Genomic DNA, 12402 nt, shown 5'->3' with positions numbered 1-12402 from the left:
TCCACACTACAGGAAATCACAGCATTTCAAGAAAGTTTCCATTTTCTTTAAGAAGAGAAGAAAAAAAGTCTGTGATATTTCCCCTTCTGATATTTCATACACTGTTCTGTCTAGAGCTGGTTATTCAGCTTTAAATTTGGGGAGACAGGAGAAGGCAAAGCAGGGAGAAGGGAAATAGCTTTTTCTGATTTCCTATGTGGCCAATTGACAGAGCTAATTTTAAAATAACCGATTGGTACGTACGTAGTAAATTTACATATAATTGTTTTAATATCAGCATAATAAATATCAGGCACAATCCCTAGTGATGAAACATTATTTCTCCTATTATAAAGTACTGACTCCAGTTATCCACCAAGTTAGATGCCAGATAGCTGCAGCACAGTGGAAATGCTGAACTGGCCTTTGTGATTTCCAAGACTTCTCTAAACATTCAGTTCTTGGCCAGAAGGCGTCCTTGGAGGTAAAACCTGCCTCTCTGGTGTTACTAGAAGTATTGCTGCTGCCTTTAGCAGGAGCATAAGGAACAGCACTTGGAAGGATTGAGCACACAGAGCAGGATCTTGGTTTAAATGTTGTTTTTCGGCATTCAGTACAGAGTAATGGTTGGAAGTTTCTGTGTGCTTTGGCATTGTGTTCCACATCCAACCACCTTTTCATAGCAACATCTTAATGCTATATCTATATAATCAAATTTAATGCATATAATCATATCATACATCTTACGTGTAAGTTGGTGGAAGTCTTGGATGCTGCATCTCATCCCTCAGCCACTTTGGGGAAAAAAAGCACAGCCTGTTAAACAAGAAACATCTGAAATAGTTTCTCTGTAGCTGCATCTCATTTTTTTCCCATTTCCTCTGACTCTGTTAGAGATCTTTCAGGAAGTATTTATAGTCAAAGCCATTCATTGCCATACGGGTCCTCTAATTAGCTGAGGGGAACTCAGCAGGCACTGTGTCTTACTAATGCGCAGAGCTCTGTCAGGTCAGAGAGCTGCCAAAGTCTCGTTTTTCTTTAGAAGCACCTGTTTCCACAAGTCTCTGCCTGGGGAGGCAGAGGGCTGCTTTTTTTTCTCTTTTAAATATAACTACATCCTGGAAAACGCCAGAATCCTCTGACAAGGAAAATGAGAAAATAAAGTTAGGGCTTGAAGAGAAATGGTTTTGAAGCATTGTGTTTCCTGGGCAAAACTGAGGCGGGTGAAATCCCGGTGCTGGTGAAGGGCTCATGAAGAAGCTAAAATAACTTTCTGAAGGTTTCAAGTAGTTTAGAAACAAACATGTACTTGGCTGCTTTTAGTAACTACTGGAACCAAACCCACAAGAAATTGAATGTTTTGCATTACTCATCCTGACAGAGTGATCAGATAGGACTGGAAAGTAACTTTTAGAAAAATGTTAACCTGCCCCAGCTAAAGGCATGTTTCTGGTTTTTGTGTGGGGTGTGTCTGTCATGTGGAGAGACAACCCCACCTCGTGCATGTTTACCCACCAGTCAGTGCACAGTTTTTATTTATTTCTTGGCTTTTTTTTCTTTCCCCCTTTTACGAAATGTGGTTTAGAAGAGAATTAAGTGATAAAATCATTATTTGGGTGGGGCGCGGTAGGAATGTGAAAGGGCATCAGCTACGTCAAAATCCTTGATGAAAAGGTGAATCAGTATGTGGAACAAAGGGCTGGGGAGATCAACACGAGCCCCCAGGCCGCTGTGTAAGCAGCAGCGTTTATTGAAGTTGCTATGATCAATAACAATGATTCAAGCAGGGAGAACTGAGATAATTCTTGATTTAAAACAAGCTGCTTCTTTTGGATAGGAGAGATGGTAATGAAGATGAGAACAAAAGAGTGTTTGTTTTTTTTTTTTATTGAACTGAGTGGCCAAAACAGATCGACAGTCTGTGTCAGATGCAATTAACTTGATTTTATATTACTCTTCTTAGTTTGGAGAGAAGAACCTTCTCTTGCTCTCTCTGGTTTGGTATTTGGTGTCCTGGTGTTGGTGACACTTGTCACCTGGATGCTGTGTGCCTGCACCAGGGCTTGGCTTTGCTGAGTGAGCATCACTTGAGTGCTTGAGGCAGCTGCTCCTGCCATTGCTGCCACAAGGATCGATGGTTATTGAACTTGGCATGAAGGTGGGAGATCCTCTGCACCTGGCTGCAGCTCTCCCTGTAGCCAACACCACCTCAGGCTGGGAGAGGGGCTGGGCACAGAGGGGCCTCAGCACTGTTCCCCAGCCTGGACAGGAGACCTCGGTGAGGGGCACAGCAATCTGGAACCTCCCTCTCCCTCTGGTGAGATTTGGAGGTCTGCCTCCTGCCTCAGCCCTTCTGCACTACCGAAACACTCTTATTCATACCCCTTTGCTCCAAACTGGACATGTAGAGTGAGGAAATGTTACCATTCTTGGTAAGCAACTTTTTATTTTTTATTTTTATTTTTTAATACTGTCTTCAAATACATTCCAGAATTTTTATTTTATTATTTTAAATCGTGCTCACAAGGGATGCAGCTCAGTTAAACCAGTGTCAGGGTATAGAGCACAGCTGTGGGCACTGCAAAGGCACGTAGTGCAGGAGCAGCTCCCTCCAGTCTAAACAATTCTGAGAACTGTCAGTGGGAATCCTTGTTTGAACTGGGATGTAAGTAAATGCAGCTTCTTGCATGATGACTAATTTCAGTAATTAATTGAGCTTTTCAAAGTTTCAAAAGCTATGTGCAACTATAGCCATTATACACCCTTTTATTGTTCTGTATTGCTAGTAGTACATAACATTAGATTATATCCCTGAAGTGAAATGGAAGCTTCAATTCCACTTAGAAACTAAGGCTAATCTTAACCTAACTAGATCCAATGGGAAACACACATTCATGTCTGAGGGCAGAACTTGCTGCTAACTTGTAGATTTTCAATGGAAAATTAAATTTCATAGATGAATGCAGGCAAGGATTGTACATAATTCTATTTTTGCCTGAAGTGCTATAGTGCTGAACAGTGAAAACCTATGTGAAGATACCTCTAACATCTGGAAGTGCAGAGTTGCTTTCTGTGTTAAATTTCAGACAACCCTCTACATGTATTTGGTAATTAAAAGACACAATAAATATACTATTTTAAATGAGGGATATTATGATAGACGGCAAATAAATGTTTAATTTGTTGGACTAAGAAGGGAGCATTGTAATTATAATTGATTTGAAGGAATCCAGATGCTGTTCACATCTGAACAAATTCAAAATGGGAAAGATTTAAAAACAGATTTATAAAAAACAGTGCATACACGTGTTCTGTGATTTTTCTGTGGAAGTATCTAGCGGTTAATACACCCAACTAAAAATGATATCTATGGAAAATAGTTGTTATATGAACAGATGTGTGCTGAAACAGAAATACATATATGTGAGATATGCAAAAGGTTTTCTGGAATGTCTTTTGTTACCTTAGCACCCCTTGTAATATGCATGTGGCCACCTTGGAAGTAGTCTTAATGTTAAGATCTCTAATGTAGCACAATTGATTTAGTGAACAATTTCCTGCCTAATATAATTAATTTACTTCTTGTACCAAGTTCTGGTTTTAAAATGAAGCTTTATAATGGCTAAATATAATGGTTCTGTTGATGTTTTTCTAAGCATTTTTCTAAGTATCATTATATGTATCTTAGAAAACCTTACAATCTTTGTAGTAGTGATTTAATAATACACATATGTAATAGAAATCTATAAATATGTGTCTTCCATATTGCGTGTTACACTATTTAGAGTTCAGATAGGATATATTTTGTACATAAAGACAGGAGGAGGAATAAGGATGTTTCCTCTTTTCCTCTGTGCACAGTATTAGATTTCTGAAACAAATGGCATGGTGGCAGCCCGGGATATGCAGCACTTTGCAGGCAGCTTGCAAAGGGACTTCGAAATCTTTTCTGTATTTGTGTATCCCTGTGCTGCCTGAGATTTTCAAGTCTCAGGTTGGTGAGTCATATTTTGCCTAGGTGGATGGCTAATTTCCTGTGATTTCTTGACTGCTTTAGGCCTTAGTCTCACAGTTCTATCTGTAAAATGGGAATAAAGGCAGTTTCTCAGCTTGAAAGGGGGGAGCAAGGAGAGCTGCATTAAATTCTGTATTGTGCAACATTATCGTCATAACAGGAAGAGCTGGATCCATACGCATCCTGAATCAATATTCCTGGTTAACTTCTCTGGGCATGTTGATGTAACTTTTTTGCAAGAGGACCAGTGAAAACAGAAAAACTTAAGAAAAATATTATCATCTTAATTTTAACTTTGTTAACTTTGTTAAAATTTCTATTCTTCCCTTCAGCCTGGAATAAAAAGGCAAACAAACAAAACAAAAACAGGGAAAGCAGGAATTTTGGAGCGAGGCATTTGCATTTCTTCTTTGACCTCATTTTGGTTTATGTGCCTCTGATGTGCATAGTGGCAAACTACACGTTTTCACTTATGGGAAGCAGTCTTTTAACAATGGCTTACGGTGCAGTCTTTAATCATGTGGGTTGCCTCCAGCACTTGCTTAGAGTAAAATTCCACCCTCTCCATTTTCAGATGGGTTGTACTGTTGGCTGTTTCTGCTTGCAAGACTGTCTGTGATTTGGAAATTGTGTTTAAATTAAAAAAAAAAAAAGTGAGGAAAAAGAGAAATAATCAGAACATTTGTTAGGGAATTTGTTATGAATGGGAACGAGGAGCAATGCAAACAAGCTTAGAATGAGTTTTAATTCACATGTTATTCTGGGAGCCTACAATTTCTGGTGAGAAAATGGCATATTTCAGGTCTATTTCCTCCAGTTTTTGGCATGAAGTAATGGATGTTTTGTTCAGTCAGATGTTCAAATGGGAATTTTGGATGCTTAGAACTAATTTTAGTAGGTGGGGGGCAAATTTATTATGATGCTACAAATAGAGTTTGATCACAGCTGCTTCACTGCAATTATGAAATTGGCTGTGAATCACTTAAACTGTATTTACTGGATGCAAAAAATAAAGAAAATAAAAAAAAAATCTCATCTATACAAAACTCTGACTTGTTTCCCTTAAAGTTCTCAGTGTCATCGTTGATATATCCAGTATTTTGAATTTGACTTGATTGTGTTGACAAAGTATTTTCATGCTGCTCTCCTCCCCATGCACCAATAGGGGTAGTGTGATCAAATGACTCTCCCATTCTTTCCTGAAGAAATTGTATCTTTTTGTGTTAGGGCGAATTTCTGAGCTTGTTCTGAAATAACAGTAAATCACACACAGACCTCTTTAGACTTACTAAAAAAATGTTAGAAACTTTGCTGGAAGTTGGGCACTTCAAAGCTCTTGCTGCTCCAGTCTGTACATGACTAAAAGGCTGTAAGGCAGACACCACAAGGTGAAAGCTTTCAAATCAAAGCAAGTCTTAATATCCCGCTATTATTCCGTTTATAAGACACATGGAGAATAATATCTTTACATATTTATGATTTTATTTCTGATAGTAACTGCTTTAATGTTCATGGGGTTATGTTTTTGAGTTAAAAGAGAAAATGCTAAGTTATATTCCATATTTTTTTTTTTTACATTATGTGGCAGCTCCTCTCCCAACCCAAAGTGGATATATTCCAGATCTGTTTAAAAGTTTGCATTGTGCAGAATAAGCTTAGTCAGCTTCTTTCTTGAGAAAAGCATTCTCTTCACAATTCAGTTAATGGACTCAGTTATGGTGATCATTTTGGCATTCCTCCCTGCAGCTGATAAAGAAGCCAAACATCTGTAAAGTTCTCCATTGACAGTAGCATGGTATACCTATTAGTATGTTACTAAAATTCATTTATATTTGACTGACGTATGCTAGAAAATTAAATATTTCTGTTTGTTTTAAATTCTCATAAACCTTACCTTATGCAGTGTTTGAGGGGTGGGGAGAGCTAGTAGAAAACGTGATTAAAATCTTGTATGCTTCAGGCTTTTAAGCATCTTGGCACCTATATATGTTTGTGTGCATATATCTGTTTTACTGGCTTGTTTACTAATTTCAAATTAGTTTTAAAAATTAAATAAAATTTAAAAAAATCTGTTTTTGAATTAAGAATGAGGAGGCTTTTCAACTGAACACAGAATTTTTGTAGTTATCTGGCCAAATGATTTGTGGAACTAATATTACTAATTTTTAAAGCGAAGTTGTATGTTACAACTTTACTGATTTTTCCATTACAGCAAATTATGTTCTGCTTAGCAGAAGTTTTAAATCTGTGTGGATTTAAAAATAGATCTTTTAATGCCTTTAAGACTGTAAAGTTAATAATCACTTAATCGATTTGCCTTCACCTTTTAATAGCCAACTAAACGGTTGAAGGGTAGAGGTCTTTGCCATGGTCATCCATAAGAACTGTCAGAGCAGGTTTAATGTAGGGACTTCTAAAAAAATTAAGAGGATAGTTGATGTCTGTTAATTTGGTGCCTCAGTTTCTTGGTATAATGTTCAGCTAAGTGGCTTCTTGTGTGGCACAGTTTGACTCAAACCAACTGCATATCACAGTATCACAGTATCACAGTATGCTAGAGATTGGAAGGGACCTCAAAAGATCATCTAGTCCAGTCCCCCTGCCGGAGCAGGTAACACCTAGATCCCCCCCCTCCGGCACGTGGATTGGACTAGATGAATTTCATTTGGCTTTAATGCCCCGAGTTTGCATTGGGGTAGACCTCTAGACTGAATTTTTTTCTGAAATGTATCATTTCAGTGAGTGAACAGACAGCCTGGGGTGAGGCTTTAATCATTGCTAAAGCTATTTGAAGCTCTCAGTGATAGCCTCCTTAAGAAGTGAAGCATAAGCTATTTCGCACACCAGTCCACCAGGTACATAGCTGTTGTAAGGAAAGGACATTTTTAAAGTCACTGAATTGAGAAATATTTTATCTGTGCTGGTTTTCTAGGTCCTTGGCAAAGAAGTTAAATTTTGTAGCTTCTAGGGATATAAAAGGACTTTCATCTGGCTGTCCGCAGCGAAGGGCTCCCAGCACCTGGAGGGCTGAGGGGTGTGCCTGGTGCTCTGCCTGGCTGTGGATGCTTCTCAACCCCTGATGTCTGCTATTTTTATCAGTATAGATCTGCTTCTGTCTTTGCTTGGCCAGGTTGCAAGGAAGCTTCACTGTATCCTCTCTTTTCTTGTCTTCTTTAGCTTGCTTTGGCTCTCTCCCCCATCAATCTTCCGCAGAACTCACAGTTTTCTATAGTAAAACTCATTGAGATGCTCCAAATTTGGAGCTTTTTTTTGAAAGCAAAAATGCCAAACCATTCATTTTGTTATAAGAACTGTCTGGGCTCTCTGAGCTGCCTTTCCTAAAATATACATTGCCTGCTTCACTAACGGAGGCTTCCTGATGGGGAGAGATTAAGCACAATTGTCTAAATCTTCTTCTCAACATCTGCACTTTGCCATGGTTGGAGCCTGGTTGCTGGTCTGCATGGGCTTTGCTCTGACAAGTTCTCTCTTGAATGCCTACTAGCGTGAACATAAATGGCCCTACTGATCTGATACCCTTCCTACCAAAAATATTCTCATGGCCTTACTTGCTTTCATCAGCCCCACTAAGTAAACCTCAGCTAGTGGAAGGAGACGTGTTGGAGCACAGCATCAGAACAGACTGGATGAAACTACAAATTGTTAGTCTGTTAAACACAGATTATGTCCTTGGGTACAAATTCCATTAGCGACTGAATGAGTCTGGATGGGTAATAGCTTGTGGAAGTATTTGTTATGACAAAACCAACTTTTCATTAATAGACAAAGTTATCCTGTTTTCCTCTGTAGTCTGGCCAACATCAAAATGTTTCAAACTAATTTCAGACTTGTAGAACACTGTCTATCAGATACAGACATATGGATTGAACTAGTAATTTGCTTGCCATCTGCTGATAAAGGAAGCAAGGCGTCTAAGTAGAAAATGAAGGAAATTTTCTTCCCTCCACTGGAATGTCTTATGGTGCCTTTAGTTGTGTTGACATTTCTATTGATTCTTATGTAAAGTGTTACATTGCAGTGACCTGCGTCTGCTTTCAATCTGATAATTATGATTTCTTTTTGTTTACAAAATATCTGTAATCATTTGAACCTAAAAATAATGTAGCTAGAAAATGACGTGCTTGAAATCTGAAATAATAGATATCCATAGTTCTTATTGTGTGAAACAGGAAGCAGCATAATCCTTTGCTCAGAAAAGAAAAAAACCTGAAATGTTACTAACAAGAGTTAATTAAAATTTTCTTTTCTTTTTGTGAAAATTTCCCCTTTCCTCCTGAAAGATAGGATCGAGGCCAGGAAAAACAATACAATTACCAATGTAAAAACAAACAAACAAAGAAACTGCCAAAACTTTTCTGCTTAGGGGAAAATGGATACTTGAGCTTTCAGGTTTTTTCCCTTTAAGAGTCTTCTCTCACCCCTAATGGTTGATGCAGGTCCAGAGTTTGCTCCCAAATCGTTGCCAAACCTTAGCTGTGCTGGCAATAGCTTTTTTGTCCAGGGATGATTGACCTGAAGGGTCACCATCATAGTGCTGGGGGCAATTCCTCTGCTACAGTGCATTGCTCAGCCTCTTGCCTTTGGGAAGCTGCAGGGCATAAGAGTCGAAGATTTGCTTCCTGAAACTGTATAGACTTCTTATTTCATCATACAGGCCCTGGTTATCTGTGAAAATAATAATAATCAATCCATAATGAAAGTTTAAAAGTTTCTTTTAGTCAACTTCTTTTAGTTAATGCTTCTTATATGTTTGTCCTTTCGTGAAGAGTGTCTCTATTTAAAAGTGATATAGCAAGAACAAAATGCAGTAACTTCTCAACAGGCTTACTGCTTTCATAGGTAATAAATTACATTATCAATTGCTGCTCAAATACATGAAACTTTGGTTAAATAATAAATACTAATTTCAGCCCTAGTTATTTTTTTATATCAACAAATATTTTGTTTTTCATTGATTTCAGTGATTCATTTTCAACAGATAAAAATATTAACGAGCTGTGTTCTTAAACATGAGATATGTCTTCATAAAAATTGTGACTGAACTGTTGATTTTCTTTTAAATAAGACAAACTGATTTTTTGTTTGCTGCAATTGGACTGTTTACTTGCTAGTGGAGGATATAAAGAATGTATGGAAGAATTTTATATGTGCTTGAAGTGAAAGTAATATGGAAAATTACTACTTGTTCAATATATTGTTTTCTCTTTTGTATCTTTGTTTTCCTGAAATTGATGTTCGTTGTTTGGAGACCTGCAGAGTCTGTAAACAATGCAGGTACCTATTAACACATGCAGCCTTCTCTTTTCTGAGTGTGGTTATGTAAGGTTTAATTTGAAAAATGTTAAACAGTTACATAAATAACACGTTTTCCACAATGTACAGGTAATTGCCATTATTCAGAAAGCTACTGCAATGGTAGCAGTATTTTAATGGGCATTTGTTGCAGATGTACACACCGTTCTGTTTGAGTATGTTCACTTCAGCAACAGAGCCAAATTACTGCTAAGAAAATACTGCTTCACAATAACCAGGAGGGTATCAGATACTTAGACTGACTTTGCCTACCAGAAACTGGTAAACTTGCTGTTGTGATGGGCATATTCACCTCAGGGTATTAAATGGCTCCTCACAGATTGATATTTATAAGTCCATTATGTAGCTTGGTAAATTGCCTCAGAAGGAGATGAGGGGATGAAAGATAGGGTAGGAGGAGCTAGACCCCTTCTCCCTTCTCTTAGGCTGTATGAGCTGGGACAAATGCAAATTTCTTTTGTGTTTCTATTGATGCATACTTCTGTTATATAGTAGCTTTCAAGGTACATTGAGATTTATGAATATTAGCAAATTGCTTTGGGAACATTGGATATGAGGCAGCTCAGAAGCAGAAAAGTTTATAAAAAGTACCTAAAATATTGTATATCTAGCATTCACTTACCTGTTGTCTATCAGTCAGAGCTGTTCTTTTGCAGACAGAATTGCCTTACTGTGATACTATCACAATTCTGACATGAACAAATGATTTCAAAACCATTCATGTCAGGTCGAGATGATGAGAACAGCAGATTAGACACAAGAACTAGGACTGCATAAACAATATATTCCTATCGCTGGACTAACGCAGGTCCATAGAAGTGGCAGCGTTGTTCTCACTGCTCCAATATTGCCAGTGTGGTATTCCCCTTTCACCATCACCAGAGAATTGACTGCAACTGTTTATTTTCAACACATGGTTGATATCTTTGTCTGTCTGTCTGTAGATCAGCTGTGCCTTGTTAGGGACTTTACTCTTGAGCCCTGAGAATCTTGCTCAACCTTTCATCTCCCTGCCATGTAACTGTGGTTTGTTGGAAATAGCTAAGAAAAAAATGTAAACTTACTGAAATGACTAAGAAGTCTATAGTCAGTGTCAAAGGAGAGAGGGGATGAACTGAATCAAGGGTGTATGTAAGAGATTAGTCTGTGCCTTCTCAGATATATTTATAATATCTCTCTAGATGGAAAAAGAAAAACTTAACAGTTGTATTTGCCATTGTGAAATGTGAGAAAGGATATTTCTGCCTGACCAATTCCCCTTGGTCTTGAGGTTTCTCTTTGCACTGTACAGGGGCATGAGAGTGTGGTATTCCCAGCTCTATATAATCCCAGAATATACCCATACGTTATATAAAAAACCCACCTTGGTTATATATATATATATATAGCATACACTATATTTATATGAGTTAACTTATGTAGTTCAGTTAAGAGGCTATGGAAACACTGATGCATCTAACAAAAACATAGCAACAACAGGAAGGAAACTTGAGAGGTTTGTGCTTTCTCCATGATAGCCTTACCTTTGATCATCCTGTGCAGTATTGCTTAAATGAATCCTGGAGAGAAAATAATGTTTATTTTTTGAAGATTTTAAAATATGAAGAAGTTGCAGCTCTCAGGTGAAGTTGCTGTGATCCTTCTGTAGATGTAAAAGCCATTTTCACATGGAGCAAAATGCTACTGGTTCTTTGGCCTACTTGCAGGCTATAGAGTGCCATTGATGTATCCAGGTAGTCTTTAGAATTTATATCCACCCACTCCATACAAGTTATTTCAATGTCTCAACAGACATTACATGTATCATGTTTTTTGGATAATGCCTATCAATGCCTCCACTGAATTGCTCTTGTGCTGCTGCTATTGGTCTGTACTCCTGTTAAACCAGGAAGGCTCCATCCAGAGATCAGCCAAGTTTTCAAAGAACTGATAGTGTCCAGAGAGAATTATCAAAAAAGGATGGATTTTCCTCAGGATTTTTTTCAATGGAACTGTACTCATTATCTTGCTATTGTCAAAAGCACTTCAGCTGGTTCCTAGTCCTATCACAGTTGTAAAATGAGAGTTGTTTTCAATAGCTGGTAGTGCATGGTCAAACATTATTGCCTACCATTTCTTCTTTCTGTAGTAATGGACAAAAATGCTAAATGTGCTTTATAACTCTGTATAGTTAAAATGATAAATGCAAACTTATTGAAGAACAGCGTCCATTTTACCACCTGATACCATTTTTTTTTAGTAGACACTTTTGGATATGAAGGTTTGCTGGAAGCATTAAATGGTATCTCCAAAGGGAAACTTAAAATGCCTACCTTTTGTCCTCTGTTGGGATTTTCTGGAGAACTCTACCATGGCCAGCATAGCTATGTTAATCTCTTGTTAGTATGTGCAGAATGTGAACCTGCCTCATATCCTTTTCTAGGAGGAACTCTTGAAAGTCTGAAATTACCCTCACTTAATAGCACTGGAAGCACAAATGGCTGAAATACACTAACAGTTGTGCCAGTTGAAAGCTGTACAAAAAAGAATGATTTTTTTTTGTTGAAATATTAATTATTAGACTGTATAAGACCAATGTTTGATTGTTTGATTTAATTTTGTAGATAGCAAGGAAAATGGATGACCTTTGTGTTATTTTTCTGTGTGAAATCTGTCCTTTTTTTTTACCAACAGTGCCATCATTTGATAACTTGAAGGGCTAAGGTAGAACACATTAAGAGAGTTTATGAAGTTGTTGGGAAAAAGAGTATAATGATAGCAGCAGGGAAAAAAAAAAAAAGAAGTAACAGCTTCAGAACAGATGGAGTCCTCTAAGGAAGCTGACTGAACATGGCCTGGGAACTATAAATTGCATTTAGAAGATAGGGATTTAATTGCAGATGGCAGGTTCTCTGTTAGGAGGTGAAAGCCAGTACACGGCTATAAGCATGTAGAGAACTGCAGTGAATATGCCTAACATCTTGTGTTTGACGTACATCAAAATTTAAGCTGGTATATGAATTCAAAAGGTTAATGTACAAGTTCAGAATATGAAATCTGTCGTAGTGTTCAAAATCCAGCAACTTGATTTCAGG

The 12402-nt window shown here is 37.7% G+C and overlaps 1 protein-coding gene and 1 long non-coding RNA gene across 9 annotated transcripts in view; one reads left to right on the top strand and one right to left on the bottom strand.

Annotated features, from left to right (window-relative positions):
* The window catches only part of TRPS1 (transcriptional repressor GATA binding 1), a 216982-nt gene that overhangs the window by 68356 nt on the left and 136224 nt on the right, over nucleotides 1–12402 (top strand). The window lies entirely within an intron of this gene.
* Nucleotides 8243–11256, bottom strand: LOC133223108 (uncharacterized). The gene is made up of 2 exons (XR_009728463.1): nucleotides 9951–11256; nucleotides 8243–8680 (listed from the first exon to the last, which is right to left on the bottom strand). It is a non-coding gene; the product is annotated as an uncharacterized LOC133223108 (long non-coding RNA).

This window comes from Neopsephotus bourkii, unplaced genomic scaffold, assembly GCF_033783945.1.
Source record: "Neopsephotus bourkii isolate Nb327-2 ecotype Australia unplaced genomic scaffold, CSIRO-AGI_Nbou_v1 NB_1630, whole genome shotgun sequence".
Taxonomy (NCBI): Eukaryota; Metazoa; Chordata; class Aves; order Psittaciformes; family Psittacidae; genus Neopsephotus; species Neopsephotus bourkii.
Note: the sequence above shows the minus strand (reverse complement) of the source record. Positions and strands in the feature narration are given on the sequence as shown.